Source organism: Balaenoptera physalus, assembly GCF_965194825.1.
Source record: "Balaenoptera physalus genome assembly, chromosome: 17".
Taxonomy (NCBI): Eukaryota; Metazoa; Chordata; class Mammalia; order Artiodactyla; family Balaenopteridae; genus Balaenoptera; species Balaenoptera physalus.
Genome location: NC_138895.1, coordinates 4411625 through 4424482, shown reverse-complemented (window position 1 = coordinate 4424482; position 12858 = coordinate 4411625). Strand labels below are relative to the sequence as shown.

General features: G+C 41.2%; 1 pseudogene across 1 annotated transcript; it reads right to left on the bottom strand.

The window, feature by feature from the left end:
* Nucleotides 1–2108: 2108 nt before the first annotated feature.
* On the bottom strand, nucleotides 2109–12610 carry LOC309646577 (signal peptidase complex subunit 2 pseudogene; annotated as a pseudogene). Its single transcript has one exon. The product of its transcript is annotated as a signal peptidase complex subunit 2 pseudogene (transcript).
* Between the last annotated feature and the right edge of the window lie 248 nt (nucleotides 12611–12858).

Below are 12858 nucleotides of genomic sequence, written 5' to 3'. Positions count from 1 at the left end.
CAGTAGTTGTGTATACATTAATCCCAACCTCCTTATTAGCAGAATTTTGACAGACGAAGATTTTATTTTATTTTTTGGCGGCGAGGGGGAGGGGAGGAGTGAACCTGAGAAACTGTAAAGTCATCTAGTTCGGATATGAAAGAAGAAGCCAAAAAGGAAGGCTGAGCCCTGTATGAAGGAATTTGAATTTCGGTTTGAAGGGTTTGGGGCAGGAGAGTGGCATGGTTGGAACTGCACTTTAAGAAGGTGTTCAACACATGCAGGTATTTCGCTGTTTGTTATTGTTGCCCAGTAGCAGAAAAGCGTAAAGTAAGATCAGTGCTTGGGATTTTGTCATGCTGCTAAAGCTCCTCCCTCTTTTTACTTCAAAAATGTAAGATGATTTCTCAGAATCCGTTAGGAAAAAGATGGCAATAAATTTCAAATTAAAATCTTTGTTCTAGAGCATTATAAATATACAGACAAGAAAAAGAAGCATGGCTCCAAAGGCTGTTTCCGTGATGACAACTAATGCAAGACATTCTGACGAAAGCAGGGCAGGTGACTGTTGTCTTTATTGTCAGAATGGGAAGCTCAAGTTTCTCCTTCGGGTATAAGACCCTGGCCCTGTCCCATCACCTGTGCTCTCCCACGGCCTCCATCGGAGCCCCTCATGTTCCCTGTGTTCCTTCCTTCCTTCCGGAGTTGGTCCATTGAGGTTTTGACATTTCAAAATATCTTTAGGAGGGTAAGGAGCCCTTCACTAGCCTTTGTCTCTCTTTCCTCCTTCTTCATAAATCTATTTTGGGAGATATAGTCTGCAAATGTGGTTGTCAAAGCAAACATTTCTTGTTAGAAGAGAAAATCTTGAAGGATTTTGGAACTGACTAGCAATACAAGGTAGGAGGGAGAAAAGAAAACCCTCACAGACCCGAGTGACTGTCAGAGAAGAGCACAGGAAGTAAGGACAGATCAGTTCCGGTGCAACTAGAACAGGTATTAAAAGATGGGAAAGTCTAACCCTGAGGAACGGGGTGAACACTCACCAACCACCACAGTTACCCTAACTCAGCATCAGAGCCTCACGCTTTTTACCCAGGCTGCTCCTTTACCTACACTCCAGTAGGTAATTCAGCAGCCAATGCCCTGAGTCTTCAAGCGGGAAAAATGTAACTGACATAAATATCAAGTATTACAAAGATTTCCTTTATATCAGAAAATGAAGAGAATGATGTGTCTGAGTAACGCTTATTAATTTAATATGACAGACTTATCAAAACACCTTTCCTCTTTCAAAGGGTCTGAATGGTCCTCAGACTGGGGAGTAGCAGAGGTTTAGATGAGTTTTCTTTTCCAGGTAGTCTGGTGGACATCAGCATCGTTACCTGTATCTTTAGCATCACCTGTATACACCTTAACTGGATAGCCAGTTATACTGCAGCCAGGCCTTTTGCCTCCTGGGAATTAAGATGATTTCAGCACCAGAGTCAGTTCTGGTTTCTCACTCCCTTCCGTCCTTCCTTTCTATAAATAATGGAAGATACTGAGTTGTTTTTTCTTCTTGAATTTCAAGCTTATCAGTGTTCATAATGAACCTTCTGCCAAGATAATCAATATAAAAATAAGATTTGTTAACACTTTAACTGTGAGGCACCAGAAAAACAAGTTAAACTCACTCAGTAAACTTGGAGATCTGCCTTCTGAAGGTCACTCGTTTTTTCTGGGAGGACTGCCCACTCCCCACCATGGGGAAGAAGAGCTCAAACCTAGGCTTCTGGGCTCAGTAGGACCCACGAATCATCTTTGGCCTGTGCTCACCCTCACACAAGGCAAGAGCAGTCTCTCAGCAGAGGGGGTGAAGGGGAAGCTCTTTCCTCCCAGCTGTAAAGACGATACCTCCTTTCTGCTTTTTCAGGAGACACGCTCCTTCCTTTCCAAGCAAGTGGCTTGTGTTTTTATAAAGCTGGGGTCAGTTGTGCCAGAGGAAAGCCATCTCCTGAAGGAGTGATGGAAGAGGCTTGTTCTTTTCAGGGGTGTTTTGATTTTTAAAAAATGCCCAGTGAAAGTAATGATTGCTCCAAAACTATAAATCTTTTATTGTAGAGTCTGGCCTGCTGTTCCAGTTCTTTTTACCACAAACCATGTTCTTTCTCGGCCTTCACCCTCCTCCCTGAACAGAGCAAGATGTTGCCGCCTGTCACTGGGGGACCCTTCCTGGTCTGGGGGATGATGCCATCTCTCCTTCATGAATAACATAAAACCGTCCCTGTGGGTCCCAAATAGCAGAATTGAGCTCCATGATGGTAATTGGCTTTCTATCCCATTGTGTGAGAATAAGACCTCACCTCCTGCCTTTTTCCTGGGGACTGAGAAGGATCCGCAGGGTTTACAATCACTGGAACTTCTGTCTAGTGTCCTGACCACGTAATGTGATCTATGAAGGCAGTCACAGGGGTCATTGACGACAATCATGTTTAGGCGTCTAGAGGTGAGTATCTTTAAAGGCCTTATTCCTCTCTATGTCCATTTTGTAGGTAGCCCATGTAGTGTGGGAATTAGCCTGGTGAGCTTTCTGGAAACATCTGACCCTTCATGTGACTGTTTTTCTCACAGATGGGGGAGATGGGGAAGTTTGCGTATTTGCTGAAAGTCCTCCCAAGCTCCCTACACACCAGATTGTCTGGTGAGCTTTAAGGATCAAACTTATTTATTCACTTCAGAAGCATAAATGAGCTCTCTCCTACGCGTCTCCTTCAGGGGTAGTGTTTTAATAACTAACTCACAGGCAACACAAGGGAAGGAGCATTTACTTAGGTAGCTTGTCCAAGTTCTTCCTCTGTGTGCTGGCTTTAGGCGGGCAGTGTTCTCAGGCCATCTCAGCGTAACACAAGGGTCTGCCTGTCCGTATTCTATTTCACACTCCCAAAACACGAACTGATAAATATTAGCCTTTATTATCATTCCTCTCAATACTATGAGAAATATTCTTCTCTATCCCCATTTGATAGAAGTATCAATTGAGATTGGACGACTTCCCCAAGATCACAAGACTGCTATGTGATAGAGAGGAAATAGAGATGAAACTGAAAATACAGAGCCAGGTCACCTAAACCCTACACACGCTGTCTTGCAGCCCCCCAGTAGGTAACTTCCCAAAGATGCACCTGGTCCTTAGTGATGGAGCCGTGATTTGAACTAAGGGCTTTCTGACTCTCCAGCCCCACTCTTTGTGTGTTTTGCCTCCCCTTCTTTCAAGGTCCAGGGAGAAGATAACAGACAGCTTTCAGGGTGCTAAGAGGCAGGCACCTATGCAAAGACTGCTAACACCTTCCTGCGGAAGGAGAAGTTAAGATAGTTAGCATTTGTTTCACATTTTACATTAACAGAACACTTTCACATGTTCAATGCTTTCAATGCTCTCAATAACCCTGAGAAGCAAGAATTCTTATTTCTGTTTCCATCTGAGGAAGCCACAGCCCAGGACTCAGGCCATCAGCCCAAAGTCACTGCATTCAACTCTAATCCACCTCATCTGGCTTCAGACTCTTTAATTTTTCCATCATATAGTTTTCCATAAACATTTTACCTTTTAGGAAGCTGGGTTCTTTCTTTCCTCTGAAATGAATCAGAATCATCATACCTTTTGTGAATGTGAAATTTGCATGATTATAAGCATTTTTCAATGTTAGCCTGGCCATTTGGGCTTTTCTTGCCAAAGCCGAGCTTCAAAACTGGGTTACCTCATTTCACCCAACATTATATACAAGTGGATATGTACAGGTGTATAAGACGCTGTATCTGTGTAACAATGCTTAGTTTCCTTCCCCCTTACCCGAAGTCTCCTTTTGCTAGGAGACTATGCTTCTCACACCCTTTCACAGATGGACAAACAAATCCACTTGGGTCTGTGCTTCCTGCCTCAGGGATGCACAGCAGCGAGGGTTCATTCTATTACACTTTTGGAGCTTTCTGGGGTAAGCAGGAGTGGAATCCCGGAGGAGACTTGCTTCCTTGCCTGGGCAATGGTTTTCCCACCTGCATAAAGCCTGCGGTGTCTCCAGAGATCTGTGCTGGATACTTTTCCTTCAACAATTCCTGCTTACTTAAAGGATACATTTGATATGCTACTATACAAGGTAATGCGATGCAGTGTTCCCAGTTCAACAGCCTCCAGGACAAAAATCACAAGAATAACAACAACAAAAGCTTCCAGGATGGTGATCAAGCCATTGGAAAAAGAACTGGGTAAATGTTATTAATTCAAAGACAAAGGAAAAATGAAATGCATTCCTAGAGAGAATGAAAAGTAGACTTCCTCCTGTCTTTTTCAGGATCTGTTTCTGATTAGAGAGAAAGTTTCTGTGTCTCTACTACTTCTGAAGATGAAATTTTTAAGGTGAAGTCAATTCCCCAAGTCAGGAAAATGGCTAGAAATCAGTGTCACCTGACACTTAAACATTGTTAAGTGATAAGAAAACAAAAACAAAAACAAAAATAGGCTATTGCTCTAATTATATCTCAGGAATCTACTTCTAAAAGATGGCATCATCTTTTTATTTTAAAGTAACACACCCAAATGAAAGGAAACAATTTTCACAAAGAAGTAGCATGAGTTACAAATTTTTACTACAACTTTAATGATTGTAATATAGTAGCAGTTACAAATTACATGTTTTATGTCAGATCTATAACATGGCTTCATATACACTTTCAGTATATGTCTATGAATATATGTATATTTATAATATATTAGAGTCTGTAAGTATACAGACAACTTTTTTCTCTCAGTAAAATATGTTTTGATTCTTGAAGCTTTAGAGAACAAACCATTTAAGAGGAGATAAATTCTGAGAGATCAATGTCAGTTAAAAGTTTGCAAAACAGTTCAGTAAGTCCATAAAGCATGGACATTTTATGTATTAATTCAGTTATTGAGTATTTCTTGAACCTAAACTTTGCCCCACATCCTATATTTGGTGCTGAGGATACAGAGATAGTATTAATAGATTGAACCCTAATTGCTGTTTTTGTAAGTTAAAAATTAATGGCAATTTAGATAGCAATTTAACATGATTTAACTTAATAAGTAAAACATAGTCTTGTTCTCATGGGGCGCAGTCTGGTAAGGAAAACAGCCTTATAAACAGGTGCACGTGCAAAGTGAAAAATTAGAGTGGATTTTTAATGGTAGGTTCTGTATTTTTAAAAGTACGAGCAGAATGGGTGGTCCTGCAACAGATGGGCGAGGTTGCAATAGATTAGGACATTGAATAAGCGATGGAGGGGCGGAGACAGGAAAGGCAATGTATCATTTTTTAAAGGTTGGCTGTGAAGCTGAGCGCATCAGCGGTCTCTGGGGATGGGTGTCACCGGTTCAGGATGTATTTGTTGGTTTGTTTTTCTTTTAAAGAGAGAGGAAGTTTCTGTGCTGAGGGGGGAGGGAGGCCCGGAGGAAGGCTGTGGAGAGGGAGCCTGAAGAGGTGTGACGGGACAGCCTCTGGCGCTGAGAGATTAATTGCGTTGTGCGGCTCTGTGTGCCCCGCACGTGACTTGGCAAGTAGCAGGCACACAACCAAAGCTTTCTTGAACTGAAGGAAAAACAACGCTAGATTTTTCTATCTAAATTTGATGGTTCCTTGTTCTTCTCTAGGGAAAATAGCTCATGGGAGTCAATTCTGGGGGAAAATCTTGAAATTTTATTTCTAAATGCTTTAGGTAAATCGTGTTAGGAGGAAAGAAAAAAGGAAAGAAGAGGAAACCGATATTTTAGAAAGACTTTGAACAGAGCCCAGAGCATAGTAACAGAACAGTTTGGGGTAGAAGCAGGAGAGAGCGGACTTACATGCAGAAAGAACGAGCCTTGCATAAGAAGGATTCATGGGTGAAGACCTGGATGAGAAAGAGGTATTAAAGATGAAAAATACCATAAAAATGAGAGAGGCTCTTTGAAGCTCAGAGCATAATATCTAGAAAAGGCAGTAAGAAAACTCTTAGTCCCTGATGACGGAAAGAACGTCGCTATTAATTACTGGGTGGAATACAAAGGTCGCCCCTTTGACAGAAAGCTGATCCCTGAGATGTGTGAATGGAGATGGAGTAATGGTTCCAGTGTGCTGTGCTCTGCGAAGAAGGCGAAATGTAGAAGGAGGTTCGTAGCCGGGGTGAGTGGTAGGATCGCATTAATAGGAGAGAGAGACAGAGACAGAGAAAGACAGAAAGGGATCTGAGTGGTTCAAGAATACAAATAAACGGGAAAATTCTGAATGTGTCTTTTTACTTAATCTGTGATTTGTTTCCAAATATTTCAGGCCAATTCAACTCCTATTTCAGAGCTTGTCCCCCAAGGAGCACTCCCTTTAAAGGACAAAGCTTGCACTTTGTCTCCATCTGCAAAGAGCCACCAGCACTGCTCTGCTTGTAGAGGTTGGGGACCCAGCATGGGTCTGTTTCAAGTCCAGTCTCCAACCTGACCCCTTTCTTCAGCCTCCTGTCTGTTAAGACATCGCCATGGATCTCAACTTGAAAACCACTCTGTAATTTATGTAGCCTTTTAAAAATGATCTATGGTTTTGGAAATTCTATTTACTAGGTGTCCAAGTAAGCCTCCTAATCCCAGTTATTTTTTTTTTTAACTTTTTATTTTATATTGGAGTATAGTTGACTAACAATGTTGTTTTAGTTTCAGGTGTGCAGCAAAGTGGTTCCGTCATACATTTACAGGTATCATTTTTTCAAGTTAATTTTCCCATTTAGATTGTTACATAATACTGAGCAGAGTTCCCTGCGCTATACAGTAGGTCCTTGTTGGTTACCCATTTTAAATATAGCAGTGTGATGTACATATATACAATGGAATATTACTCAGCCATTAAAAAGAATGAAATAATGCCATTTACAGCAACATGGATGGACCTAGAGATTATCATACTGAGCGAAGTAAGGATGGACCTAGAGATTATCATACTGAGCGAAGTAAGTCAGACAGAGAAAGACAAATATCATATGATACCACTTATATGCAGAATCTAAAAAAAAGGATACAAATCAACTTATTTACAAAACAAACAGACTCACAGACTTAGAGAAGGAACTTATGGTTACCGGGGGGAAGGGTGGGAGGAAGAGGTAGTTAGGGAGTTCGGAATGACATGTACACACTGCCAATCCCAGTTTTTTCCGTCCCCCGCACACACACCTCCCCTCTGCCAGCTCCCAGGAGACTTGCACTAGAGGTAGGTGTGCCCGCATCTCCAATAAGTGTGCACAGGCTCTGGGTGGTGCCGGGTGTGTGTCTGAATTACATGTTCGTTACCACTTCACGGGGGCCCCGTGGTGCTGCACCCACTCCCACGCTGCCTCCAATGTTCCCTTACCTGGTCACCAACTGGAGGACAACTCGCTTTACTAGAAGTTGAAGACGCCAGACTGGTAACTCCTTGTCTCCATACCCCCGAGGTCAAAGACAGAGAGAGAGCTGATCCGGGGAAATCTGAGTTATTCCTAAGGTAGACACGGACTTCCCCTCAGCTGGGGTCTGGTACAGATCCTGATAATGGCCGTGACCAACCGAGGGAGTTTAGCAGAGCGACTTCACCTTTCTGAGTCTCAGTTCCACCAAATGTACAAAGGAGACAATAATCCCTATGGATAGCTTTGACATCTTAGTGATGTTACAGGTAAAATTCCCAGCACTGTTTCTAGCTCAGGGAAACCACTCAATAGATGATAAATAATTATTAATATTATTTTTGATGTGGCCTGTATTTTCTCAATTTTTCTAGAATGTCAATGTTCCCAAAAGACCATCTCGGTGTATGATGAAATGGCTTATGACATACAATACCTCCGAGTTAGTGTAACGTGTAGACCAGAGTTGCCTGCTGAAGAACACACCGAGGGCGGGTAGATGCTTCTAGCACCAATACCTCTCTGCCGTGACGTTCTACTTAAACAATCAACAGACAAATCGGAAGACCTTAATGATTTAGCATATTATTAGCATAATGCAGTGTCTGCTTGAAAGGAGACTTTGAACTGCTGTTGGAAATTTGAAGCAAGTGATTTTTTTTAAAGGCCACTTGGCTGTTTTGGCAACTCTCCACTGACAGCATGTTACTTCTGCTTTCTTTGTCAAGCACAGAAAAACAGGAAGCACAAAATCAATTTGGACTGGGAGTGGGGCGGGGAGAGAGAGGACAGAGATGCGGGCTGTTTCTAGCAGTAGAGTCTGATCCACGGTATGCGACAGGAGATCACTTTGAACTTGGCCTGGATCCCTGCTGGGCTGCCGCTTTGAGCGTTGCTGGACACACAGAGAAATTCTTCTGTACCTTTGGGGTTTCTGGCTCTCTCCCCAGGACCTGTTTTTTTTTTTAAATGCCTGTGGGGTGTACAGGACAGTGGAGTACCTGAGGATTGGAAAGACTGAGGCAAGGTCCAGCTATGCAGTGAATTAGCTATGTGACCTTGATAAAGTAAATCCTCTGGCCTCTCTTCTCTATTTCTTCACCTATGTGAGTGATACACAAGGAAGAAGAGTGTCACATGCAAATTCCCAGCAGGGGATGTATCCTGGGAAAATGGAGGTGACCCAGAGAGCCTGGTTTGGGCTGTGGCCGACGGGATATCTTGTGCTCAGTCAAAAGACATTCGAACTCCAATAAAAAAGAGTCATGTTCCAAGAGTGAACACTTGTTGGCCGTCGTTTCAAGCCGTCTGGGCTGAGTGATGTGTAAGGTCTTCTTCAGGTTTATAATTTGGGCTGCCTCCTCCACCGGCACCGGAAAGTAGCACCAAAGGATATTGAAGGATGTGAAACAGAGTGACTTGCCAAATACCATTTAGCTATGCATCATAAGAAAAGCTTTAAGTGTGTAAAAAATAAGCTTCCTTTAGTTACACTAATCCTAAAACAAAAACTAAATGAATTTCAGTTTAATTAACTATTAAATCTGGGATTAACGCATGGCTTTTCAGGAATTTTTAAACATAAAAAAATGGAGTGCTTTGAGAAAAATGTCTACTAGATGGTATTAGCTCCAGAATCATTTATCATCTTCTGAGCCTCTAGAGATATACCAGACAGAGCTTCCCTTAATGGCCATTCAGCAGGGACTCAATCCACCTGTCTCCATTAAAAGAAAGAGGAAGTGTTTTATTTATAAAACTAAAAGTATCCATTGTTGCTTTCTTCTGCATTTTAAAATGATGAAGAAACAGAGGTTCCCAAACTCTTCAGCACAAGTCGGACTTTACTGATCATTCCTACGTCAAGGGTATCAGAACCTAGAAGGCAGTGATCTAAATTACCACCTGATGGGACCGGCTTCTCAATAAAAAGATCACATGTTCTTAAAGGGCTCCTTGATTCTGTGACACAGGGTGTCAAATATACAGCGACTTCCTTAGAACATCAAAGCCAGATTAGGATTTTTTTAAAACTTTTTGTTTTGAAATATTTATAGATTTGTAAGAAATTGCAAAGCTAGCACAGAGAGGACCTGTGTACCTTCACTCATTGCCCCCCACCACTGGTTACCTCTTGCGTAGAGCATGATATCAAAACTAGGAAGCTGACATTGGTGTGAAGTGTGGGGACGGTCCTGTCCCGTTATTGCATGTGTAGATTCATGTCATCACCACCACAATCAACACATGCAACTAATCTACCCACAGAGTTCTCCCGTGTGGCACCCTTTGTGGTCACGCTCATCTCCCTCCTCCCCAGCACCCCTAAGCCCCGGCATTAATTTGTTCTCCAACTCCATAGTTTTGTCATTGTGAGAACGTTATACAGATGGAATCATACAGGAAATGACACAGTGGCTTTTTTATACTGGATCTTACTCACTTGGCATAATGTCCTTGAGATGTCTCCAAGTTGTTCCATTTCTTTTTATCTGTGTGCATTCTTTCGTATTGCACGTTGGTATTCCATGGAACGGGTTTGTTTAACTCTTCACCTAGTTTAGGACATTTTTGTTGTTTCCAGTTTGGAGCTATTTCAAATAAAGCTGCTATGAACAAGAATATATGGGTTTTTGTGTGGACATAGTTTTAATTTCTCATAAATAAATGTCCAGAAGGGCAATTGCTGGGTCATATGGGAAGTGCATGTCTAGTTTTTTTTTTTTTTTTTAGCAAACTGTCAAACTGATTTCCAGCACGACTGGACCATTTTACATTCCCACCAGCAATGTAAGAGAGATCCAGTTTCTCTGTGTCCTCACCAGCATTTGGTATTGTCACTTTTTAAATTTTAATTATTCTAACAACTGTGCAGTGATATTTCATTGTAGTCTTAATGGCTAGTGATGTTGAACACATTTTATGTCCTTACTTGCTCTCCATATATATTGTCTTCAATAAAATGTCTCTTTATGTGATTTGCATTTTCTATTTGGATTTTTTGTTTGTTTTTTACTGTTGAGTTTGAGAGTTCTCTATAGAGTCTAGATTTTAGTCCTTTAACAGATATACGGTTTGCAAGTATCTTTTCAGTCTGTAGCTTATCTTTTCATTGTCTTTTTTTTTCACATCTTCTTTCATTTTATTGAAAAAAATTTTAGAAAATGGCAGTTAATAAAGGGCACAAACAAATCAACAGGGATATACTAGTGGAAAGCATAGGCAAGATAAAACTAAAAATGCCATTGGCTTCTTTAATTTTTTAAGAGCACAAAATGTAGCAGGCAGAAAGTCTCTTTTAAACAAATTAAAAAGCTATGGTTTTTTTCCCCCAATTCTCCCCAAGTCAGATATATACACACCCACAAAAATGGTGTGTGAAAGAAAACTGTCATACACAAGAAGTTGTATCCTGAATTAAGGGAAACAGCTGTTGAAATGGGAATTAACACAATAAAGTCAGCAACAGGTTAACAGTTTTAAAAGCTGAGTCTTCAAATGCTGCATGGCACAAAGCTACACCATATAAAGTACTGCTAGGTATGGAGGAGAAAGTCTGTACAGCTTTTAGCAAAAATGCTTTTCCAGAAAAGCAAATCAAAACAATGCAATCAGCAGACCAAAGAGGCTATAGCTAGATATCAGAGCTACAACTTCTCATAACTGAGCTAGAAAATTGTATTTATCCAGAGTGGACTAAAATTTCAAGACAAAATGGGACATTTTTTACATTTCTTACTTTATCCATATGAAGTTCTCTGTTTCTTTCTCCCTCACCCCTTAATTCAGCATGATCCAGCCAAAAGATGGCTGCTTTTAGAAGTGGCTGTTTTATTTTTCTTACAGGGGCATGACTGTCACGAAGCCTGGATATTTCAGGCTCATACCATCCATGACCGGTGTCCCGCTGTGGTCAAAAAACTTAGCAATGGACTTGGTGAACTTGGCTTCCCGTTGCTGCTTTGTTCTTCCACTGATGAAGGTCAGCTTCAGAGTGTATTTGTCATTGAACCTTTTGAGACTGGACAACAGTTGCCAAATGTCATCAGGTTCCATCCCTGTGGGATCTTTCCTTTGGGCCACGAGAAAGATGCTCTTCTCCTTATATGAGGTATAAATGGTCAGGATCCCCATCATCACAAAATAGGACATAACGCACAAAGCCAAAACAGGTTTGGACGCTGGAAAGGGGTGCATATAATCCCAAATCAAAGCCACAATGGCAAAGAAACAGGAGATGGTACAGATGGTGAGGCGACGGTCAATTAGACCAAAATTCTCCACATACCTGTACTTTTCCAGAAGTACCTTTTTGGCAGAATCATCCAAAGAATCTTTCACAGCTGATCCATCCCATTTGTCAGTTTCTACAGGCTTATCGTCAATCTTCCGCTTGTCCAGCAAGCTGCTGTGGCTACCGCCTGCCCCACAGCTGGCCACCGCCAGCCCTACTACTGCCACCACCGCTTCTCCAGCCCTGAGCAGCTGCCGCTGCCATCATGCTTACCTCTGCGTCTCCCTCCCCTCCTACTTGTCCTCTTTTCATCGTCTTAACAGGGTCTTCTGCAAAGCAAAAATTTTAAACTTTGATTTACCTTTTTCTTTTTTCTTTTGTGGATCAGGTTTTTCACATGTGAGAACTCTTAGCGCAACTCTAGATCATGAAGTTTTTGCTTCTGGGTGTCCAACTGCTACAATGCCATTGGTTGAAAAGGCTTTCCTTCCTTCACTGCATCACTTTTGCACCCTTACTAAAAATCAGTTGGGTGTCTTTGTGTGGGGCTATTACTTCATCCTCTAATCTCTTCCACTGACTATGTGTTTGTCCTTCACCGAAACTATTCAGTCTTGATTACTGTAACTACATGATAAGCCTTAAAACTGGGTAGACTGATTCTTCCCACCTTCTCCTACTTTCTCAAAATTGTTTTAACTACTATAGTTCCTTTGCCTTTCCATATATTATTTTGGAATAATATTTTCTATATCTACAAAAAAAATCTGGCTCTGAATTTGATAGGAATTGCACTAAACCAGTATATCAGTTTAGGGAGAATTGATTTCTTTATTATGTAAAGTCTTCCAGTGTATGAACAGATATTTCTCCCCATTTATTTGTATGTCCTTTGCTTTTTCTTTCATCAGTGTTTTGTAGCTTACAGCAAGTAAGTCTTATACATGTTTTGTTAGGTTTACATGTATGTATGTTCCCACTGTTTTGGGAGGTATTATATTTTTAATTTCAGCCTGCACATGTTCATTGCTAGCATATAGAATACAATTGTTTTTCATCTGTTGATCTTGTATCCTGTGACCTTGCTGAATTCAATTATTAGTTCTAAAATTTTTTTTTGTAGATTCCTTGGGGTTTTCTGCATATAAAATCATGCCATCCATGAATAAGGAGGGTTTTACCCCCTTCCTTTCCAATTTGTACATCTATATTTCTTTTTCTTGCCTTATGAAGTGATT